The sequence below is a fragment of the Aythya marila genome (assembly GCF_965140915.1).
Source record: "Aythya marila genome assembly, chromosome: 1".
In the NCBI taxonomy this organism is placed as follows: Eukaryota; Metazoa; Chordata; class Aves; order Anseriformes; family Anatidae; genus Aythya; species Aythya marila.
Genome location: NC_139042.1, coordinates 21,152,108 through 21,176,617, shown reverse-complemented (window position 1 = coordinate 21,176,617; position 24,510 = coordinate 21,152,108). Strand labels below are relative to the sequence as shown.

The window sequence follows — 24,510 nt, the reverse complement described above, 5'->3', positions numbered from 1 at the left end:
GCCAGCTTTAGCAAATTATTCCTCGTGTACTACCATCAAATCCATTTTGACAGGCTGCAGTTTAAAAATATAAAGCTCCTCAACTCCAAGCATCAGTCAAGTCTAAAGCAAGTAAGCGAGCACTGAATAGAACTCTAACCCAATTTTGACGACAGTTAAGCCCAACTACTGAGTCTCTTAAAATCAAAATCAGCAGCAAAGCTCACAGACAACGCATGCACCTCTCAATTAAGATAGAATCTGTGATCAGACTTCTCTAATGTTTTAGGTCATTTCTACCCAAAAAGAGTTCCACCTCATTTTGGCTTTACCACTTGGAATACAAGGATTCTGGGATACGTGATCCTCTCTCAAACAGCTTTTTTTTCCCCCTCCCTGCTCCACAGGACACCATCTGGGAAACATGGTCCTACCTCTCCCTCCATACACTGCTACATTATTAGAGGCCTTCAGCTTTTTGCTGGCTGAGTTGCCCTTGCCCAAAACCCTCCTCCTACTTCCCAGAAGCCTATTTCTCTCCTCTACACAACCTACCTCACACTCATTCTCCACTGTGCTGAAAAGCTTCATCCTTCTGGGAGTATGCTAACTGTAGTCTTCTGAAAATCTGGAGGTAGCTTTGCTTAATAGCTTGTTTTAAATCAAGAACACAAGTTACTAAATCATTCTATAATTTGCCAGCCATGAAGAACACAGGTCATGTGATTGAGAAGTCCACGAGTAGAGGCAGAAGTCTTCGCAAATAAATTTGGTTTAACCTTGGCAAAAAATCTAATGTGGCCTCACAATAAAAGCATTTCTAAAGACTGGAACAGTCTTATCCACATGGCAATATATGCAAAATTTTAACATCTGGCTTCATAAAATTTAATTAAATACAAAACATTTGTATTTGCCATACTAACTATAAACACTTATTTCTTAGAATTACTTGTATGCAATGACAAAGGAGTTCTTCAGCTGGTCTACTGAACTGACATTTGGGGCTGGTAAGCACCACAATCCTTTTTCCAAGCCCTACATTTTATATTTCCTTCCTGGCTACATGCTCTTTAAGCGGCTCCCTTTTGTAGTGTAGCATTGTAGGATTACAATGGAAGTTTAAAAAAAGTGTGCAGTACTTACATAGGATGGCATGTTAAGGAATCGGTACCTTTTTCAAACATTTAACAGTTGTATTTCATTTTGAATAATTTGACAACTGTTGGGGGTGTTTATATTACCCAAGCACACTAGAAAATCCAGAGAAGCAAGAAGAGACAAGGCACAATTGCAATCCAATTGACAATAAGAATGACTTGATTTAAAATGAAAACACCTTACTATATATGCAAAATAGGCCAATTAAGACGCTTTAAAAATTATGAATTAAAAGGGAAATCCCTGGAAGCTGAAAATAACCACATTTGTTTAGAAATCAGTCATTAATTTGACTACAGGCCTGTCATTTATTGACCAGGAGGAGTTGCCAAATGCATGTTCTATTAGAACATTTGTGATGCATGAACAATCAGTGTTCATAGAATTAGAATTTATGTTTACTATAATTAGCTTTTAGTATTCTTCTGTTCCTTTCTGTTTAAACCATCTCCTTCAAAGTGATGTTTAATTGCTAAAACACATTTATTTGTTGTTAAAAGGCTGATTATTTTCAAGTGTGTTCAGCATTGTCTTTAAATACCCTTCAGCTATATTAAACACCAGACTATTGAACTCTGGATACATTTCATTTAAACTCCACATGAAAATCATGCTTAACCTGCACGAGATATTTTGTAATACTACACTGAGTATGAACAGCAAATCTCAAAATAATTCATAAAGTTTTATGAATAAACATGACTTAAATAGAAAAAAAAAAAAATCCTAAAACTGGGTTCTTATTCCTGTAACAACCATCTCTAATCTCCCATGAATAAAAACAAGCAAAGGATGAAATACATCTGAAGTGGATTTTGTTACAATTTAAGGTTATAGTAGTAAAAAAATCCTAAATATTGAAAGTTAATGTGACAGTCATCTTTAATTCCATACACAGTAGAAGTCTGTAAAATCAGCTACTAGAGAGTCTGCGGGCCAGATCCTGGAGAGACCAGGGGCCTTAAAGACAGCTACTGGAGTGCCCATGTGTAAGGACTAACTACAGGGAAGACCTGTGCTCACACAAATTGGTGCAGGACTGGAGGAAAGCATTCTCTCCTACAAAGTAGTTAATACTATCTTTAACCTCCCCTTCCCTGCAGAAGGGCACTAAACCTGCCTTCCACATCATCCCCCTGCTTAAAAGGTTTCTCTACCTCCCACTGCAGAAGTGGTCAGAGCTGCAGTCCCTTAAAAGAAAAAAAATCAGCTTTACTTATGCTAAAAAAAAAAATTCCTGAACTTTGGTGCTAAATGTAGGACTTCTGCCAATCAGCATGCATCATCTTGCATCACACAATGAAGAAAGTGCTCCACAGCTGTTTCCATACTCTCTCACCAACACAAAAGGTATTCCCCATCTCTAACTCTGTGGGATATGTACATCCCAGCCAAGATAGTTGGAGGATGAAGGGTTTTTCCACAGAAAGCTAGTTTAATATCAATAAATTTAAGTAATTTATTATGTGCTAACGCTTTTTGAGGCAAGGAGTCAAACATAACTTCATCATAACTTTGGGTTAAATCCCTATGATGACACATCAGCAAAGCACAGAATATATAGGGCAAAAGTAATTAGCAGATGCAAATTTTAAATCTGATATTTCATTAATATCCACAAACACAAACGTATTTCTGTTTTTTACACAATAAGATTAGCATTTAGATTATACCAGTCTCCTGGGCTAGCAGTGTTTGACGTTTGTTTCTCGGCCTAATACAGCATATTTTCGACATGAGAGAAATAAGCTTCCTTTCCAATCTTGATTCAAAACCTTCTGGACAGTTTCCAGACTTCCTCATTGGTCTTCAGCTTAAGGACTTATCACAGTTCCAAAGTTTGTGTAACAGATTCGTACATGACAATGTTCAGTAAGAGCTCAGTTGAGCGACTTACCATTTAAAAAAGGAAGTAGAGAATATCCTTTCTGTTTATACGTTGGAAAAGACAGCTGTTCCGCACCTTGGTAGCGCACTCAGGTGGCTTTATCTGCAAAAGAGAAAGACAAAATCAAAGTAATTTTAACTTCGTTTTTCAATATCAGAATGACAATCTAAAGATATGCATTTAAAAAAAAAAAAAACACACACACAGGATCATTGATCCATTAAAATATTAAAAACCATGCATGAGTTTCTACACATGCTTTTAACTATTTTGAGCTAAGCACTAACACCATGCTAGAGCCTAATTATATTTTTTAAAGGTCAAAAGATTGCTTGTGTTAGTTTATAATCAATGCCTCTGTTTTTAACTGGAAGTATCTACAGAGAAAACGTGATGTGCCCATTTAAAGACTACGGGCATAGGAGAATGGAAGATAATGGCCTACAGTCAAGCATAATAAAAACACCAGGCTTAAGTCCCACTGAGATACTTCACCCTAGATTAAATATTACTAAACACATACTCACTAAAACAAACCACCTAAAAACATAACGAGACCCTGTTACAAAAATTAAGCATTGTTTCCATGGAAAAGTATTGCAGACCCCAGCTCCAAGAGAATAATTCACCACCCTCCCTAAGCTTCCTTCATCCTCAAAATATCAGAGCTTTAACACAATGGTGCCCCCACTTCAGTTCCAGAAAGTGGTGGTGCAGTGGACACCTATTCCAGACAACGTTGCCCCCTTGTTAACTTGCTACAAACATCTGCCAGGTGGCCAAGATTTTGGTCCTCATGAAGCTCCCATGGGGAGGATGCCAAGAATCACCACATCAACAGTGATGATGGGAATTTTGTTCATTTTTCATGGGGAAGTGAGGTTAACTATCCTTACATATATATATTTCAGGGGTAGGTATAAATCTTTGCACAGTTAAATCAAGACATGGCCAATATCAGTAAGTTTTGTTTGCTCAATGGGCACTTTTCTGATTTTTATTTATTAAAAAGGTAAAATATTAAACTAAAAACGCAGAACAAGGCAGAGAACACAGGAGGGGAATAAGAGAAGACTTTATAAGAACAAGACTTTCTCATTGTCATCTATATTTAAGACACAACTATGACTACAAATATATTGCAGGTGCACGCAATGTGAGATAAAGACATCTCAGTACACCCTTACAGCCCAGCAATGTCCATCTACTGGCACAACTGAATGTACACACTCCCTTACGAATGGATTATTTCTTTCCCATAAAATCTTCAAGAAGAAAGAAACCCCAACAAAAGCATTTAAAAAAAAAAAAAAAACATGCTTATTATGTAGTATATCGGTGACTCCCCTGCCAATGTGTCCCATTTGATTTATTGTCACTAACTAAATTACAGAAAGTACTGAATAATTTCAACAGGGTAAGACTTTAGAGGTACAGAATGTGCGACACGCTGAGTTTTGATTACAAATGTGTAGATAGCTGAATGTTGTTTAAAACCAATGCTTTAAAACTTTTTAAACAGGATTCCTAGTATGTAAGCACTTTAAAGAACGAGCTATATGCCATACAGGGGATTACCTCTGAAATCCATGGGAAAAAAAAAAAAGGATTTAATGCAAGACATAACTTTTATACAGATTGAGGATTAAAAGTATCCAAACAGTGGGTCATCATCAAAATGGTAAAACAAGGATTTTATGTTCAAGTCTGCTTTGTAGGATGGGGGGGAAGGTTTTTAAAACATGGTTTCATATACAGACATCCAAAGCTCGAGTTTAAATTCAAACAGCAGCTGCTTTCCTATCACACCACGGAAGCATTTAAGATCTTCAGTACTGATTTGCCTTGGTAGCTTCCTGCATGCATTCCATCTTAAAGCATGCAACTAAAATCCTACGAACTACTGAACCTCTACAGCAGTCATTTTGAAAACCTAGAGAGTTTCTGGGGCCTTTGAAGAGCAGAACCATACATCAATGAGTGAGTAGGTCCCATTTGGTCTGAAGTACTTCCACTATGGGATTTTTTGTTTGCTTTTGTTTTCTTTCCTGCAAAAGATCTATTAAAAGTCATTACTTCAAAGCAGGGGGTTTCCTGGTGGTCCATCCTCAGCGGTTTGCTTGAGATCGATAAAGATAGCTAGAAAGTGTCATATGTTTTGACTAGGTCTAAAGATCCCAGTCTCAAACTCAGGCATATCAGAGGTGCAGCACAAAGGAAGACACAGCAGTGTCTGCCGAGTGGTCTTCAACTTATGATTCACCTGCTGTTGTTTAGTCTGAACTCCAAACCTCCGAAGACATCCAGAGATGCACTCAGTTGAGAAATACGCTGTCCTTGGACTGCGGAGAGTGATCTGCCCTCTGAGCTCTCCACGGACAACTTTGTTCTCTGTATCTTTCTGAGAAATGCCTTGGTGGCAGTGGGAGCACTGGATGCTGTGACAAATTCTTTCCAAATGAGTTTAGGCTCTTGAAGCTTGTCTTTAAAGCAGGCAACCAAACTAAAACATTCAGCCTGTTCTGGAATAACTAGTGTCTCTTTCATCCCTTGTCAATCACTGAATTATGGTGAAAAAATCTTCACTGCCTGACCATACTTGACAGAGGAGATCTGTCTGAACAAGAAGCTAACAAAATCTTAAACACCTGGTGGAATTTATCTGCCTTTAAACACTTGATTTTCAGAGACTGCACCACCTACAGAGGACAGCCAGTATCAGCACTGGTTTGTCAGACATCCTGAGCGGGTCAGGAGCATCCTAGCACTGAGCAGTCCCCAGATCTCACCTCCTTGGCACATCAGTGACGAGAGCTTGCCCAAGACAGCGCTCTTCCTTAGCGGTCAGCACCGATCCTCTGCTGCAAACAAAGCCAAGTCCAAAGAGAATCCACAAATACGACTGCCTTCTAGGTCTCTTGCTAGACCAGTACCAAACGCCAACAGCCAGTTGCAACTCTTGCACTCTCTCATCTTCGATCTGAAAAGATTCCCCAAACACCAACAAAGAAATATGCCTAATATCTCTGAGAAGGAGAAAAAAAAAGTCAACTGGGATGTCAAGATGATGTCAAACACCTAAAAGTGCTTTCTGGCAGCATTTACAGTCTCTAGACCTTCATCAGGAACAATCCTAACCTCATGGCACTCTTCCATCTTATTAGCCTGCTCCTTCTCTCAGCACAGCCAGCACTCTTCTTCAGAGACGTGCAGGATGTACCTTCACAGAAAGGGCAGGAGCTCCCTCCTAGCTCCAGCCCCAGTGCCCTGAGATGCCCCCTAGTACTCTGTTCAAGAGCGCTGCTGGCTTTATATCAAACTGGAGATCCACTTCAGTAACACTGCTGCTTCTAATGGACCTTCCCCAGAGGACAGAGGCTCCGTGTTTTTAGTTGTTGCCTGCCCACCCAACAGGGGCTTTATATAGCATAGTTCTGTCAGTTAAGACTTAAGAACATGCTTCTTAAAATAAAACAACCCATTAAATTCTGCTTTCTGGAGCAAGCTCATTTCTTGCAGTTAGCAGTACTGCAAAGCATGAACATCCAGGCAGGTGCTATGTATATTTAAGCACCCTAGAGAGAAAGAAAACCTGTGGGATCATAAAAGAGATTAGCCCAAGGCTAGGTGAGAAAGATGGAGATACGAGCCTTCAAGTTAAATGCTCCACTAAGAAAGAGCAGTGGATGTGGCAAAGGGGATAAGTGAAGTTTGGAAGGCTTCAGAATGCCAAAGAAAAAAGGCAAACAGAACTGATGTGATTTTTTTTTTTTTTTAAAGGAAAAACATTAGATCTATGAAGCAGCACAACAGGGAAGGAGGCAGCAGTGAGACTGCCCTTATTGGTATCGTAGTGCTGCCACAGGACACAGCCAGCTTCATGCCGTGGAACCAGAGCTACGCAAATGGTCACGGGCTGGACCAGGAAAGGGGCTGCTCTCCCTGGCACGCCCCATGCAGGAACAAGACATTTGCACTTCTGGATTTAGCTGAAAGTAACCACTCACATCACTCCATAGTTAATTCCCTGTAGTGGGGAAGTGTATAAGAAATAGAAGAGCACTCTAGTTCAACAATGGTCGGAGAACAGGAGGCACACCCCTCACCCTAGCAGAAAAGATGCTTTGTGGCACAGACCTGGGATCATGGAAATATTTCCCCTTCACTCTGATGCTGTTCTCAGAGGCCACATCCTTTATTTGAACACCTGGCTGAGATAAGAAACCTATTTGTAAACTGATTTATCATCTCTTATCGACAGTCTTCTCTCATATGTACATACTTTGGTATGCACGAGATATATGTATCACTGCAGTTTAGTTCTAACCATTTATCATGGCTTTAGGTATCTACAGATATATCTACAGATATCTATAAAAATCACTGTACACACATCTTTTATACACAAGGCCTTTACAGTGAGAAGTAAACTGCAATAATCAGCGACAAGAGTCATTTCCCAGTTTCTTCATCTACTCACTTCATATGCTAATGAAAATGACTTACAACAGCGGGCTGCTGTAGCGTCAGTGACTCTGCTCAGGTTTGAAGCAAGCACCGGGCTGTCTGCTGTGCACTCCCTTCCCCCATTTCATTCAAGACATAGCATCTAGTAACCTACTACTAGGTGAAAACTGAGGTTTACTTTCAGAAGACATATTGAAATTTCTGATAGCTAAGTCCCAAGCAGCCTAAGAACATCTAAACGGCAACTAAAACCTATTCTATCTGCTCAACATCTCCCAACTACTCCAAACACTTAGTTTTTATGCAGGAACATGGAATGAAAAAGCAGACTACAGCAAACGCCAGAATTAGCTAAACAGACTTTTTAGTCCAGTGCCCCGCTTTCAGTCAGAGGGGTCAGACCTACAGAATAAACTGAAAGAGACTCCAGGTAGGTGCTGTAGTCTTCTCTCCTAAATTAAATGGCATAATTTAAGAGAAATGGCTTACATTTACAAGAAGGAAAATAAAACATTTCTGAAACTCAAAAAGTACAAGACGAACATTAAGCTATCTTGATTTTTTTTCCTTCAGTGATGCAAAGATTTGAGGGCTAGATATGTACCAGATAAAAATCCAATATACAGACAAGAGTTACTTTAAGAAAAAAGGCATTGACTGCAGTGGATTAATTTCATATCCAAAATAAAATTCTAGTTGCCTGACAACACAGCAAACACTCAAAAGGTGCCACAGAATAGCCTGTAGCTTTTTATTTTAGAGCACAGTAATCCAGCATATCTTGATATAAAACTTACCATCAAAAGACACCACGGTAATCATTTTGCTTTATTCCCATTCCCATACAGTTCTTATAATTCCTTTAAAAGCGTTAGCATATAAACACAAAAACTATTCAGTGGCTGAAGTATCTACACATATTTTAATGATAAATGCATGTATAAAGTATATCACTGAAAAAAAATCAGGAAAGTCAGCATGCTTTCTAAAAAGAAGGAAATTCTACAGTCTGCAGGTGCTTGAAAACACTTTGTGAACAAAGTAACCTCTTCAAATTCCCTCATTCTACAATTACAGTAATTATTTACATTATTTAGAACCAATGTCAGCAGGACATAGTAGAAGACACCTGTGAAGAGAAATTGGAAAAAAATGAAACCCACCTTAGTTTCAAAAGGTGTTTTGAATTGGTTTTAGACAGACCTAGCTATCGTACCTGCAAATCACTGAAGAACCACCACTTATAAAGTTATAACTCAATGGAATTAAATAGTTAGTGACACAGTGACCTACGAGGTTCAATTAAGAGCACTACTGTGTAAAAAATGAGGGTGAGAAGGAAGAAAGAAAAATGACAGCATTCTTAACAGCTGAAGTTTCTAATTAAAATAAAGGGAATAATTTAATTATTCCTTTTACGCCCCATCTAGGGAGCTGCTCTTGAAAGAGATTACCATACCTTAGTATTAACTACATGGTTCAAGCTCATCCCTATTTCTCAAGGGGTTTTGTTTTTATTTTTTTTTTAAACCTTTCTGTTTTAAGAAGGCCAGATGCACCATTTGTTTGTTTTGGTCCTTTTTTACTACTAATATTTCTACTTACAGGCCAGTCACTCGAGCGTTTCTGCATGGATCTATGACCTTCTTAGTCTCATTCAATGTAGAGAAGCAGTTCAGGAAGATTGAACAAATCACAGAGAAGCACTTGAAATAGAACCCACTTCTTTTGAAAAAAAGAGTTTAAGTAGCTTAACACCATCATGTCTTCTGTTAGGAGATTTTTATGGTTTTAATTAAAGTCTCTTTTAATGAAAAGGAGTTTTAAAACCACTTCTGCTTTACAATGTTTAAGGAAGGAAGTTCACGAACTTCATTATCCTAACCATTTAACCCATTTAGGGTCTCTACTGCTTTACCATCAGCCTCAACACCAACCAAGCAAGAGATTAAGTTGGCTGGTTCCCCATTTCACCAGTCCAGTAAGTTTTACTGTTCAGATTGTTTCAGTATTATTTTCATAGATATGGTCAATATTTTCTATTTGGAAGGCATTTCTGCTTGGGAGAAGCAACCAGCTGCTCCAAATGCAGCACCTTACAAACACAATATCCATGAAGACAGTTGGAAACAATGAAAAACACTGTGTCTAATAACCAAATTTATTATTCCAAAAGAACACCTGAATTTCTTAGTATGTACAATATTGTATGTGTACTCTAGATCTCCCCTAGCAGTTCATATTAATATAACTGCAGGTATGCCACATTATTCTCACTCAGTCTCTTGCCTATGTCCCCCCTTCAGTCTTCCATAAAAATCATAAAAACAGCCATTCCAGTGATGCTTGCAATTATCCCATTGCCTTCCTCTGTTCAAGATTTTGAAAATGACAAATAATGTAGATTGTAAATCTGCATTTAACTTGTGAAGGCAGATGTAAGATGCGAAATACCTTGACTTCAGGAAAAAAAAAAATAGATTTTAAGGGACAACTGCTTGCTGAAAGGCAGTGACCTTCTGGAAATCCACATTAATTGGTTCAGGCAAAGAGCAAAAGCTGCTCTGTACCACTCAGCAGATGGGAAAGGAAGGGAACCACGTGCCCAGGCCGATGCCATGCCCAGCCAGGCAGCAGCAGACAGGTCCGAAGCAGGCGTGTGGCTCATGCTCGAAAACGGAAGCTATCGAGCCTTTTGGTTACACTGACTGTCCTGCTCCAGGAAGGGAAAAAAGGGAAAGGACTGCAGGGAATGTGGCACAGCTTCAAATTCCCATCTTCCCATAGGAACACACAGTGCTCTGGGGCTGCAGCTCTACATCCCAGAGGACAGGGACAGAGCAGCACAGCTGTGACACACATGGCTTCCTCCTTCCCTTCCTGCTTAACAGCTGCTGGGGTGGCGCAAGAGCAGGAGAGGAACGAACTGCTAGAGAAAAGGGAGAGTCAGTTGAAAGTTTGAGAAGTGCTGGTATTAAAGTGCATTGAGCTTTTGCTCAGAAACACAGGCACGTGCATGCTGGATGTGGGGAAGCCAGCACGTACAGGCACAGCAGATTGAGAACTCGGTGCTTCATCAGGTCTTTGCTCTTCCACCACGTGCCATCTGGATGTGAAATGTTCATGTAGCTCTTCATAGCTAAAGTCTGTGAGCAAAATTCAGTGTGGTGCTATAAGCATCACCATCACCTGAGCTGACCACTCGTGTTATCACAGGTTACAAAATTCCTGGCAAACTCTGCATCAAGTACCATGGATGGACCAGGTCATCCCAGAAGGTGCAGAATCCTTTTCTTAATTATCTTTTGCAGGAACAAAGTGTCCCCTGATCTCACAGGACACCTTTTTTTTTTCTTTTAACAGCATAGATGCATACTGGCTTTTTTATTCTAGATGTTTTATTACAGATTTTCTATAGGAACCCCACATAAAAAGAAATGACACAGGGAAGACCCAAGTCAAGCTCTCAGAACTGCAGGTACTAAATAGTTTGTTATCTTCATATGTCTGGGACATCCATGCCAAGGGAAATGTGAGATTGGCCTCTACATATGCTTGTGCTTTACTAGCCAGCCAGCTATATCCATGGTGTCTTCTGATCAAAAGACTTTCAGGAACAGCAATAGCACAGAGATGCCCTGCCCTCCAGAACGGCTTCTGTTTAGGAGTAGGTATTATCAGGTTCACATGTGAGAACCTAAAAGGTGTGCACCAGGATTGCTACTTTAGAAGGACACCTTGCCACTTCCCAGTAGACAAGGTATTGTTAGGACAGCCAACAGCCCCATGTTTAAGTCCTTCAAAACAAGGCCAAAATAAAGAAACCAGAACCAAGTAGACAGCCATGGAGGGGGGGAACCTTCCCAGCAGCCAGAGCAACAACCACCAGAACCCACAGAGCAATCCTCGCCCTGCTGGGCTCCCCACGAGATTGAGGTTTAACACCTTTCAGCTTGGATTAAGATAACTTTCCAGATATCACCTTGCTGCTGCAGAACCAGTGATGTCCTCCCCTAAAGCATAAAACAAAAACCACAAGTAAAATAAAATGCCCACCACCCACGATCCACCACTGGTAATCTCATACCAGCTGCACTTCTGAAGAAGTAAGAAGCCAAATAAAAGGGATTAAGCAAAATTCAAACAGAAGTATGCAAGACCACACAAAAGGCGTGGTTTTGGATTTCATGTCCCTTTGCAACTTGGCTGCTTCCTCCTGCACAAGATGAGGACACTGATTTAATGGCTGGAAGTGATGATATGCTCTCAGCCCCAAGCACAAACAGCTCCAGCACGATTTATTTGTCCATTAGGAACAAAAGCTATTAAAAATAGATAAAGAGTGGGTGAAAACTATTACTAGAGCAGTTGATTGATATATGAACGCTCTTCTTGGCTACAAAAAAAAATCTCTTTGGCAAAGACTGCGCATTAATAAGGGAGAGATCTTCACTTCCTCCTAACCCTTTATGGTATCAGTAGCCATCCCTGGAGAGAACTGCTGTTACTCCCAATCTTACACAAACGATTAACTAACACACTTAGGGTGGGGGAGATAAGGTACCTGAAACTACTTCACCCTTGTGGACCAGCTGTTCAATTAGTCACTTTTTTTTTCCCTTAATCAAAAATCACCAGAAGTCATTTCAAGCGTACAGAAAAAAATAACACTCAAGCTTCCCACTTGGGCTAAGTTTATTCTCCTTTCAACACCCTGTAAAATTAGATTTAGATCGGTAAGTTCTGCGTGCTTTGAACAAGGGAAGATCAACACTTCATTGCTTTTTTGCTCACTTCAGCAAGTGTACGAAGTTGTATTTTATAGAATGCTAGTAGTATCATGCAAATTAATTAATCCACAATAGAATTCAATTATTTCTACAGCCTTATCTTTCCTACAATAACATTTATTAATGCTTTGTTCAAAGTGGATTTAGAAGACTCAAAAACGCGTTTCTAACAAAAGAAGGCTTGTCCTTCAAGGTCTGCATTTCAATCAAGCTTTAGTGTCAAGGTTTTCTACATATATATCTCAGTTCTAAAATATCAGGAGGTTGAACGTCATAAAGGGAATATAATCACTTTCAGTAAGCCTCAATTAACATCACTGCTTTTCTTCCTGCAGGTTCAACACCCCTATTTCCTACCCTCACAGTTAAATCTCCTCAATGTTTCCCTGTACTAAAACATTATGTTTCTCCATTCTTATCCTATCCCTGACATTTAATGAATGTCAGCTAACTTCTTTGGGTATCCGGGACTGCTGTCTGCTGTATTTATTCACCTGTAAAACAGAATAAAGTTATCTTTGACCAACAAATCCAAGCTGTTCATTGTTTAGGCTGTCACCCCTTAGGCACACAAAGCTTACTTCAGTGTATTTCCTGATGCTTCTTATTTAAAGGCTTTAAGTGCCATAGCTCTAACCAAGACAACAGAGAGTAGGGATGCTCAAGCTACAGATTTATAGATGTAGGTTTTTAAAGTAACTTTAAAATTACAACAACTGTAAATGGACAGCTTCTTTGTTTGTATCCGAACTTCAGCATTAAATTCTAGCTTTGACAAATTACAAGAAGTTGACTTTCTGTAAAAGGCTGACTCTGGGCTTCCCGAGAACCCAGTAACTCAGCTGAGGAGAACCGCTGCCAGGCTGTGATTAACACTCAGCAGCTTAAGGTCTAACTGTGCTCCCTGCTCCAACCCCGACAGGCAGCTGTAATGACGCGCCATTACGCTTAAGCTTCCAAAAACCATTTAACATCCGATTCTGCTGAGAACACGGTTTTACTACATTTTGAAAATAGAGTCGCTTTTTCCTCTTTTAGAAACCCCTGATGATGCCAGACATATGCTTGTTTTCCAAACAACAACTGTTTAAAAGAGAGAATACTCCTACTGATGTTCCTGCCAAAAACAACATTCTGTGGTTGGAAGAAATGTGATAGTAGGCAGCTCGCTCGGCAGAGGAAAGAAGGGCTTACGTTTGGCAAGGCATTTGAAGTCTTGCATCTACATTCCCCCATCTTAAGTTTCTTTTGGGATGACTGCAGCAGGGGTAGGGAGGACTTTGTTTGTTTGGGTTTTTTTGCGTGCTTCCTTCTTTGTTTGTTTTTTAAACACATCTCCAAGCATTTCACTCTTTAAAAAAAAAGCATCTGTGGGTTGTGGCTTTTTACCAGAAATGGCATAAAGCAGAAGTTTACCACAACACATTTCATCCTTGCAGGGAATAGTAGGATATAAGAGAAAGTCTGAAAGGGAAGTAAAAGAATTCCGAAGAAACACATAGGAGTGAATCTGCAGCATGAGGAAGCAGAACAGAAAATCCAGATGAGGAAGTACCACACAACCCAGAGCAGTAACGGCTTTATCTTACGATGTAGGGCAGGGAGAGGAAATGATTGTATTTGGGGTTTTCTGCTGCCACTACCACAAAAGACAAAATAAAATAAAAACCAATACCACCTCACTATCTGCCTTTCAAAAGCATTTTCACCACTGCTGCTGCAACAGTTGCTAATGAAGAGACAGCAAAAGTAACACAAGTGTGCAACTTGAACCAGGTACTTCAGAGAGACACTTCTGAGCATTTCAGAAAGCCACGATATTAAGACAACATTTCAAGCTGCTGCAGTATTGTATTTCATCCTTCATTAATGCTCTAGAAGTTAATTACTCACAGAAATGGTAACTGGACCAATTCACTAGGCAATGTAAGAAAATCTTTCTGAAGCATCTTCTAAGACAAATGAAGTTTTGAAACTCTCCCCAGTGATGGAATTTTAATTAATATTTCCCAGCAGCTTTTGCAAATAGAGACGTAGATCCCCTCATAGAGGACCTTGCTATCACTCTGTAAGGTACAGAGATTCCTGAAGGCTGCTGACCCTGTCCCAGCACCCAGCCAGGCAGCCAGCAGTTCAGCCACACAGCTGCACGTGACCACGAGAACTACCACCTTCTACACAACACAAGCAGAAGCCTCAGGAGCTTATAAAGACCACCAGAGTTCTTAGGATAGCAATCAGAACAACACTACTGCAAAACGTGTACCTTCTTCAGGAGTCTGAAGTGCAGCATACAGCTGTATGGCAAATCAAATTCCAACAATCTTCCAGTAATATTTCAGATGCAGCTATTTCAGCCTACTAAAAATCCTGCAGATAAAAATACCCAACTGCTTATTGGTTTGCCAACATGGAAGTTTTTCCTGTCATTAGCAGGGCAAATCCAGCAGAGAAATTCAGCAGCGAGGCACAAGGGTCTGTCTTCACAGCATCAGTAGCTTGAGATCTAACCCAGTATTCTCCTAATCTTATCTACAAACTTGTGGAGTTGCCCAGCCCAAATCACAGAACGATTTAATTTTCAAGACAGATTTTCTACAAGAGCATGAGCAATGTTTGATGACAGAGGCAAAGGTTGTAATAGCTACATTTCTGCTCAGGGAATGCATAGTTCAGCTATACCCTAGTGCATTCTCAGACTCTCCTCTTGAAGGCATTTGTACCTCCTCGCTTCAACATTGTGGTATTTCATGCTTGCCACACAGCAGCTCTCCAGCTTGCTATAAATATGATGCAACGCTGCAATGGGGATGTGCAAGACCTTTAGGATCTGCAGAATGGAGAGCTTCGAGAGAAACAAGCTGGCTGAGCTGAAGGAGACAGGATCCCCACCATCAAGAACAAAATGAAGCTGCTGAGAGAAATGTTATTCCCTGCTGCTTGCTGTAAAAAGAAGGGCAGACAGAAAGGACGAGGCTTTCCACATACCTGCAGGTCTGTTTGGCTAGCAAAGCCTGGCAAATGACTGAACTCCTATGACAAAGTTGGATAACCTGGAACTGATGCTAAACCACTTAGTACATTTGTAGCAAGAAAACCTGTTAAAATGTAAGTTAGGATTAATTGCAGCCCCATTCCAGCCCTTAAATTGGCACACATTGACTAGAAGGGATTTAAATATTCAAGCTGTGTGCAAACAAAGCAATACACGAGTGCCTTCAAATTCAGCACAGAAGTTAAAACAATCAAGTGTAGGCTTCATTCGAAGTGGTGTTATCTCCTCCACGTTTGCATCTGTTCAAGCATTCAGAGCAGCAGCCAACCTTTAAATGAACAGCACTGCTTTCCCAGGAAATCATTCTGCAATAAACCCATGCTGCTAGGAGTTCCAGAGAATTTCAGCATTTGCTAGGAAGCTCAACAGTAAGCTCGAACTACTAGAAGAAAGAACTAAGAAGCCAAATTTTCACTAAAGCCCCTGATTTAATTCAGAAGTTCCAACTCTTCATTCACATGTAATGATGCAGAAGAACTTCCCAATCTGTTTGGAAACAGATTGAACAAACAGTCTGTTTGAAGTTTCAGAAGAAAACAAGCTTCCAGGCCTCCACCACTGCCTACTGCTCTGGTAGGAAAACATCAAGTCCATGGCAAATGAACAGTTTTGCTTGGCACCATGAAACGGTGACCTTTTCCACTACAGGTTTTTAAAACAACCACACAAAAAAAAAAAAAAATCCAACATTTGCTGGAATATTGTTAATATTTTGGTATTTTATGTCCGTCATCAATGAAATCTACAAATCCTCCAGCCATTACCTGTTATGAATACAGAGGTTATATACTGCTCACTTGCTTAACCAGTGCTGCTGCTCTCTGCTCAGCTGCACAACAGCAATGCAAACTGTCCTTACGTTACAGGACATAAGAAGCACGAGACAGAAAAGAAGGTTTGCCCTTTTCTGACCTCCAAAGGAAGGCATTGCAACAGGAACAGCAGTTCTGGGCTGCAAGAAAAAGCTACTGGACAAGGAGGAGTGAGCAACGGCTGCATGCAGCACCTCTGACTGCAGGCATTAAACTACAGACACTCATGAGGGGGTACTCAGACTCTCTGCATTAGCAACTAGACTTGCATAAAACATTTTCATGAGGTTATACAAGGTTTTCAGTCTTCACTGATGTGGTGCTTCGTTCAGCTTCAGTCTCTAAGAATATATCACCAACAAAAGGAAATATTTTTGCACTTCTATACTACAAACAGATAGTTTTATCAGCACACAGTTGTGCTTTGATGACCAAGGATGTGGACACACAAGCATCCACTAGCTCTTCAGTTTGCCATGACATACAGAAAATAACATGACTACCTTTAAATAAATACAACCTTCTCTTTGTATATAGCACATAAAAGACAGTAGGAATGACAGTGTTTAAGAAAACACAATTTTCTTCCGTTGGCCAAGTACATCCTGTACAGCCAGTGCCTAGAGCAGGACTCCTGTCAAGTGCAATCACACCACAACACCCAGTGCCACCTCTGAGGCCAGGCAGCCACAACGCCGGGGCTGCTCCTGAAGACAAGCACGCCGCTAACATTGCCAATGTCAAAGAGAAATTTCTAACATCCCAGCTCAAAAACGTGTGACTTTCAAGCTCCTATCATCACACACACTGCACACGCTATCTCATAAACAGCCTCTGAAACTCAAGTCCTCTGCAGCCTCCAGAACATTATTACATCCTACCTGTCATGTTAGATATCCACTGGGGGCATACTTATGCCATCAGTGACCTCTGCCTTCATAATCTACCGGCACAAGAAGATCATTAAACATGCTTCACAAACCATGAAGAAAACATGACAGTTTAATCCATAATATTACTGGATGTTAACAGCCAATTAATTACCCAGCAACCCAAAGGACAGGATGCTAAAGCAGCACGTAGAAAGGTATGAACACAAGAAAGAAGTTACAGCACTCCAAGAAAACAGCATCACTCCATTTCCCAACACACAGAAGCATTCCCACAAGCCACCTCTAACACATTAACAGCGGGGCAGTACTGTGTTAGGTATTAAGAAACGTGCCCCAAAAAGATTAAGGCTTTGGCAAACCCAACAGGAAGAGCACATGCAGCACCCTCTGGAGCACAGTCACCCAAACAGACCACCTCAAGCCAACACAATGCAGAAGCCCCCGCATCTTGCTAGCAGAGCCCCGATCCAAATAGCACCCTGCTTTAATATGTAACTGTTCAGCAAGCAGCATTAGGATATATATATATATATAGTTACATGTGCTTGTAGACAAGAACCCGAAAGCTGGACAATGCCTTCGAAAGAATAGAGGAATGACTTTGAAGAAAAAAGTTGAAGAAAAAAAGACAAAAGGCCAGATGACAGCAGAAGAGTTTTCAGCTTTCTTCACCTACCAGAAAATATCATATAATAGGCTCATGTAAAATTTCAAATGTCTGAAGAATTATAATCACTAGTAACACTTGCGATGAAGTTAAAGACTTTATCTATCGATTTCATTTAGCTCATGCATTAAACAGCATTTTCACTACTTACACCAGAAATTTTCCTGCCTGATTTTGAAGTTCTATCAGCAAGCAGCATAAGGTTTACAGAGAACTTGAAAAGTCACCATAATACACATAGAACTCTACACCAAACGCATATTCAGACACCCAAAAAGCTCCCCAAAAGCATATTAACACTAGTTACACCAGTCAAACCAACTTTAAATATGCTTTTGCAACAGCATGGGAAGAAACAACTACTGTGTATGCCTCCAAGAAAATTTGTCTCGTTTGAGCTTCATGGGGATAAATATTTTCATCAACGTGAATTTATCTGTGCGTACTGCTGTGTAAATAAACAACATTTGATAGAGTTTTACCACAACTATACAAATTCTATAGTTTCCACATTGGGATAACCTCAACAACAGGGATGTGAAATAAAAGGTCATGCCAAAGAAACAGTGAAATAGCATTTTCATTTTTGGAACCAGAGAGAAAACTCAGGCACACATATGAAACCCTGTTTGTTTGTTTTTACCAGGACAAGAAAAAAATGATTTTGATTCAGCCTAAAATGCAGTTTCTGACAGATTAATGGAGGTTAGCCTTAGCATAGATTACTCCTCTTTGTAACAATTAGGATAACTGTAAAATATGAACTCAGGATAGATTCAAATTACCATTGATATCTACACGTACTTTATGTCATTTGCCAGCATTTTAAAGGCTGCAACATATTCTGAAAACTATTATAAAACCTAACTATCTACAGAATGCAAGATTAATTCAAAAAACTGAGGCCAAAATATTTGTATGCTGGCCATGTCCAAGACATTTATTTTAGTTATGTTACTGCGTTCACTAATTCCTAGCCAATTCTGTAACTCAGCACTCAACAGTTCTTGTGCCAGTTCTTTGCAGCACTTCCAACAACAACAACAACCAAAACACTCTTGCAAGGAGATTCGAAACTATGAATGATTAGGAGAAAAACAACACGCTTTAAATATAACACATTTGTTAGCATGCACGTGATGGGAAAACATGTCACTCCTTTTTTGTTTTAAACACAAAAGTCAGTCAAAAATAACACAAACATTAATCAAGTTCATCCTAAGTAACACTCAGCTTTTCTGCTTTTCAGATATATTCTTTAAACTACAAAAGATAATTAACTCAGAGTTAAAGCATGCCTTCTCAAGGGGCATGAGTAATGACAACTCAAAAATAAACTACATTTAGCATAAAGATGTTCCACACTTAATACTGAACACCTACTGCCCCCCATCTTAACCGCTCTGGCCATGTTTGGCTATCAAAACCCTAAGAGAACAAATTGATGACATCTGTAATCAACCGGCAGGAAGTCGCTCCAAAATCTTGAAGACAAGTAACTAATATTCTGCTTAAAAAATAAATACAACAATTGACTCTGGACACAGAAAATACCACTTGTTTAATGGCAGAAAATTTAATCGGAAAACTGATTTGCTGAGTGTTTGAGAGTCCCTTTAAAGCCCTAACACTAAAACCCCTAAAACTAGATTTGTTTTCAGAAGCATAAACACATCTAATACATGCTCATCATATTAACAAGCCTTCAAGAGAAGTTCTCCGGTGCTGTCACCTGACAAAAATAAAGAAATCAAGCAAGACAAGCTCCTATTTCACTGCTTAAGTGGACACAAGGTCTTCCATTTTAATCTTCAGCTGTTTCTACACACAAATTTCTTAATTTCTTCCCAAATGTTTTGTTCCCCTTTTGGCAGAGGAAAAAGAAATGACATCTATCAGCAGCTAAAAATATTTCAGCAACTTGAGTTTCTAAGAGAAGGATGAAAAAAACACACTGCTTCTCCAGTTAAAAAAAAAAACACTCCCGATGCAGCATTTCAATAGCTTTTACAACAGGCTGGCTTCTGAACAGCTGGATCTAAAATAAGTGTGAAGGAAAGCGCTCACAGGTTAAAGTTGAGCAAATAAATATGGTGTAACTTCACGTTATTTTCATCATTATCTCTAAACACAGGGTAGGTTCTCAGGAGAAATGTGTGGCGTAGCAGTTCTGCAACAAAGCTAAGGTTCAAGGTGCTTTTATTTGATTCTTAGCTAAGCCACTGATTTTCCTACATGACAAATTCTGTTTATGAGACTTCCATATGGAGGAGAAATTAATACCCTCTCCCTCTTTCCATTTCTGCTCTTTTAAGAGACTAAGTTGTTACTTTAAAGCAGTTGTTACCTGTGACCCCTGGCACCCCCTGCGTAAGGAAGCCTCTGAACACAGAGTGCAGCTGCAGATAAGGCTGGAAGGCACCTAGCTGCAGTCTGGTCCTATCAACATCTCCACATACTGGATGGCTTCAAAACTGGAGAACTAAGACAGGAGCCAGATGAAGACAATGTTTCCCCATCAATATTGTAAACGAAGTCTTAGCAATGAAGTCCATGAAGTCCAAAACTTTTAACTGGTGCCACATATCTATTAGTTGAGATATGAACAGAACTTTGAGTGGGAAAAAAAAAAGACAAACAGTGCTGTGTTATCCACTCTGTTTCAGATTTGGGTTCAGTACCAAGACCACACCATGCAAACTGAACTCCCACCAGCAACTAGAGACAGTCTGCAAGGACAGCCTTAGCTGAAACAAATTTCTTGCTCATTCCTCACTAAAAGTAGTCAGGAGAGATTTAGAAGGTGGTGCTAAGGGAGGTCTCAAAAGAACAAAGATCTAACCGCATACATTTATCTTTTTACAAGATGAGCAGTTCTTCAAGGCTTGTAACTATTCCATTCACTTCAATTTACACCAAGACTGAAGGGTCCATGCAGGACATTTAATCTAGAAATTAAGACTTTCAGAGGCATTCAAGCTACCCACTGCCCAGGTAACACAAACAACGACTTAACTACCATTAGCTCTTCATTCTGCTCTGAAATATCTGCTCTGGTTTGCTTGTTAGAAATCCTGTCCTGCTAGTGACTGTATACAAGTACTATTAGCTCAAAGTTCCTATCATGTCACATGATGACTTTCTTCCACTTTCCTTCACTGAGGAGTACTGCCCACAGACACTTATTTCATATAAATACGTGGTGTGCACCTTCCCATCTGTATATACCTGAGCTAAAGTAGTCACAAAGAGCAACCAGTCTACAAGAAGTTTGTATCAGTGCTCCGAAAACGAGGTACGGCGTACAGACAGCATACACTGAGAAACAAAGCAGGTTTATGCTGCTATTGAGAGTAGGACATGTTGAACCATATAAACCAAACATGCAGCCTCAATACTGTACTCCTGATAGGAAAGCATGCTTTTTTAAAGCACAAGTAATTCTATGTCTAACATATAAAGTCATTTTATTACTTCTATGGACAAACCAAAAAATTAGCAAAGACCATGTAATTTCATTAGCTATTGAGTATAACCAAAACTATAGTTTCCGTATCTGTTTAAAAAGTGTTTTCTATTTGTTCTCTATTTGTAGAAAATAGCTGTGGAAAAAAAGAAAAAGGACTCGTTCAACTATTACTTCATGTACGATAAAACCTCTCCATTCACTGCTTAGTAACTACATTCATATTTCCACTAGCCATAAAAACACCAAAAAAGCCCTCCAGCAAGCAGTAAGAAGAGCTTGCTTTGCACAACTTGTCCCCAGAATTCTGCTGGAAATAAATCCAGCTTCCACACTGCTTAAGGAGAAGACTGTCTGGTCCTGGTGTCGAACTGAAGAGCTGCAGACCGAACATCCTTCCTTCAGGACCTGATGAAAGCTACGTTCACCGAGCAGAAATGACTTATTGCCTTCATCGTAGTGCAGACGGGTCCTTCCACACATACATGAGTATTTATTTCGAATGGGAACTTAAATACAGAAGTAAGCTATAACTGAACATAACACCTAAAAAAGCTCGTTTCCACAGCTCAAATAGAGGGTTGAATCCTTGAATCTTGAAGTTTGCAAGCACTGTAACTTGTAACTTTATATTTACAGGTTAATAACTTGGGTATTAGTCTATATAGTTATTGTATGTTATGTTGATCTCCATGTATCAGAAGCTGGACATCTCTGCATCTGAACTACAGACCGTAGCACGGGAGAGCATGCTGGAGGATGAGGACTGCAATGTTATTCCATTACTTCATTCCCTTCTTCAAGCACACACTACTCGCTACTACGGAAAATACTGTATTGGGCAGTCACAACAACAGTCTGCCTCACATAAACATAATACTTTCTGGTTCCCCACGTAAAGCTTTAAAAATAAAATACAAAAGGCCAGCCTGGCGTGACAGGCGAAGCAAAACAACGTCCTCCTCCTTAATTTAAAGTCTCTGGGAAGTTCCTGGCTGCTTCCACAATTCGCTCCCGTCTTTTTCTAACAGGCAGGCTTCCCCTCTGGCTGCCTCCAGCCCACAAGAGCAGCACAAAGAACCGCAGCGAGGCCGCTTTCCTCTGCCCCTGCACACATAGGGGCAAAAACTGAACCGTTTGTGAGGTGTTTTCTGTCAGGGAACTCACCCAGCGCCCATCGCTCGGGCACCGGCCCCGCTTCACGGGCTGGTGAGGAGAATGAAAGCGGGTCCCAAGCTGTTAGATACCCGCAGGAATTAGTAAACTGTGTGGGAAATGTGAAAAAAAACACGTTTTCTGACCTTTTTCCAGCCAGCTTCAGGCACTCGGCAGCGACGATCCGCGCTCCTCAGGCTGCTGCAGCCGCTCCTCCTCAGCGGCGCTCGGGGCAAACACCTCACGGGAATTCATCTGCGCGAGCGGAGAAGGGGGGAGGAAAAAAAAATAAAAATAAAATAAAAACAAAGCGTTTTGTAAAACTTCTCACTCACCGAGGGCTCCCGGGGGTTATCCCTAAGGACTCTGACGACCCCCGGGGGCAGAGCAGCCCCCACCCGCTCGGTTTTGGGGCTCAAACCGGAGCCCCCCCCCCATGGAGCCGGGACCCCCTCAGCGCCCCTCAGGGGGTAACGGCCGGGGGGGGGGGGAGGGGGCCCCGCACCCACCTGGCGCCGCCGCCGCCGCGCGAGCCCCTGCGCGGGCCGAGCCGCCGCTGCCTCGCCCCCCCCCCCAAGCCCCGCCCCTTCGCCCGCTGGCCCCGCCCCCTCACCACCCTCCTTCGCCCCCCCTCGTGAGTGGCGTGCGCGCCGCCCAATGGGAAGGCCGGGAGGGAGGGGCTGGAGCTGTCAATCATGGTTCGGAGTGAGGTGGGGGGGGTGATGGCGCTGAGGGGCTTCCCGCCTCCCCCCTCAGCCTCCCCTCAGGGGGGGCTGAGGGACGGGGTGAGGCCGCGCTGCCGCCGCCGCTCCCCGCCGCCCTGCCCGCCCCGCTGACCCAGTTCCCAGCGAATCCCGATCCCAAACGGCCCCGTGCAGGGCTGCGGGGGGGTTTTGGGGCCTGCCCGGTGCCAGCGGGGCTTTGTGCGAGGCGCAGCTGCCCCCGCGCAGCGTCCCCCCTCGGCCGGGTCTCGGCCTTTGTGGCTGGGACAACGGCTTTTGTTGCTCGTCGTGGAGCCTGCGGGGGGGAACGAGCCCGGTTTTATCATCTCAATGACATTTCGGGCGCCGAACAATCGCCAGGCGAACTTTAAGGGCCCGGGGCGCTGTGGAAAAGAGTCAGGGCTGCGAGGGGAGGTGATGGGGGCGGACATTTGGGGGGGCTGGAAGTTTGCTCAACTCCGGCTTCAGCAAGGACGGGCTCACAGGCAGCTCCTCGCCAAAAAGAAACAGCATTCGGTAATGCCGCTAATTAATTAAATGGTTTGTGTTCAAGGCACTGACACCCCTCGTGGCAGGAGGCAGCCGCTGGTGTAGGCACAGGAGGTTATACAGCAAAAAATGCATGAGGCTGAGGGGTTCCTCCTGCTTTAAGTGCAGATGGCGAGTGCTCTAAGGAAAAAAAAAAAAAAAAAAAAAAAAAAAACAGAAAAGGAATCACCGAATAACACAGTCCTACAAGAAGGAAGTGGCAGTCTTTTCATCCAGCGTCACGGCTCGACAGGACAAAAATTGTAAGGGGATAACAGCCCCCAACTTTTCAGAGAGCTCCTGTTGAAAAGGAGGCTGTTTGCCCTAAAACACACGCAACAAGAAAGAGGAAACTTCAGAGACTGTGAAATAAAACATGCTAAATGACCTTGCCTAGTTAAAACACCATACTCATTCAGTGATGCTTTTTTTTTCATACAGAAAATGGGATCTTGAGGCTGGAAAAAGTATTAATTTCACAGACCTGTCGCTACCGTGATTTTTTTCTGCTCCATCAATAGAAGCAAGCATCCTGTGTGGTGCAAGATATTAACGAACATTTATTTTGTTCCACCTGCTTTCCAGTCTCCTGGATTCCTTCTCAGCTTTCATTTTTCTCCTCTGTATTCATGACATTTCAGCACCAATAGCTATTTTTAATATCTAAATCTTGTAAAAATGGAACTCAGGCAGAGCTTTATTACTGCAATTTTGACCTTGCCTTAGAATTTGCATATAAGGCAAATCTGCCAAACCATTTGCATTTCATCTGTACTAAGTTTTCATTAAGACACACACACACACACAAAGAAAGTGGTTAAATTATCTGCAAGTAATAATTTAATAAGCTTTTGTCCTAACCATTAATATTTTCAAGTAAAATTATGCTTCAGAAAAGCGCTCTGAAGCCAGAACCTTCAGGTTTGG

The 24,510-nt window shown here is 41.3% G+C and overlaps 1 protein-coding gene across 2 annotated transcripts in view; it reads right to left on the bottom strand.

Moving 5' to 3' along the window:
* Nucleotides 1–22,894, bottom strand: part of WASF3 (WASP family member 3) — a 64,712-nt gene extending 41,818 nt beyond the window's left edge. For both annotated transcript variants that reach the window (XM_082752478.1, XM_082752477.1), the window contains exons 1-3: nt 22,843–22,894; nt 22,480–22,588; nt 3,038–3,130 (exon numbers count right to left, since the gene is read on the bottom strand). The gene's annotated coding sequence lies outside the window, so the exon portion shown is untranslated. The remainder of the gene's footprint in view (nt 1–3,037; nt 3,131–22,479; nt 22,589–22,842) is intronic.
* Nucleotides 22,895–24,510: the final 1,616 nt, after the last annotated feature.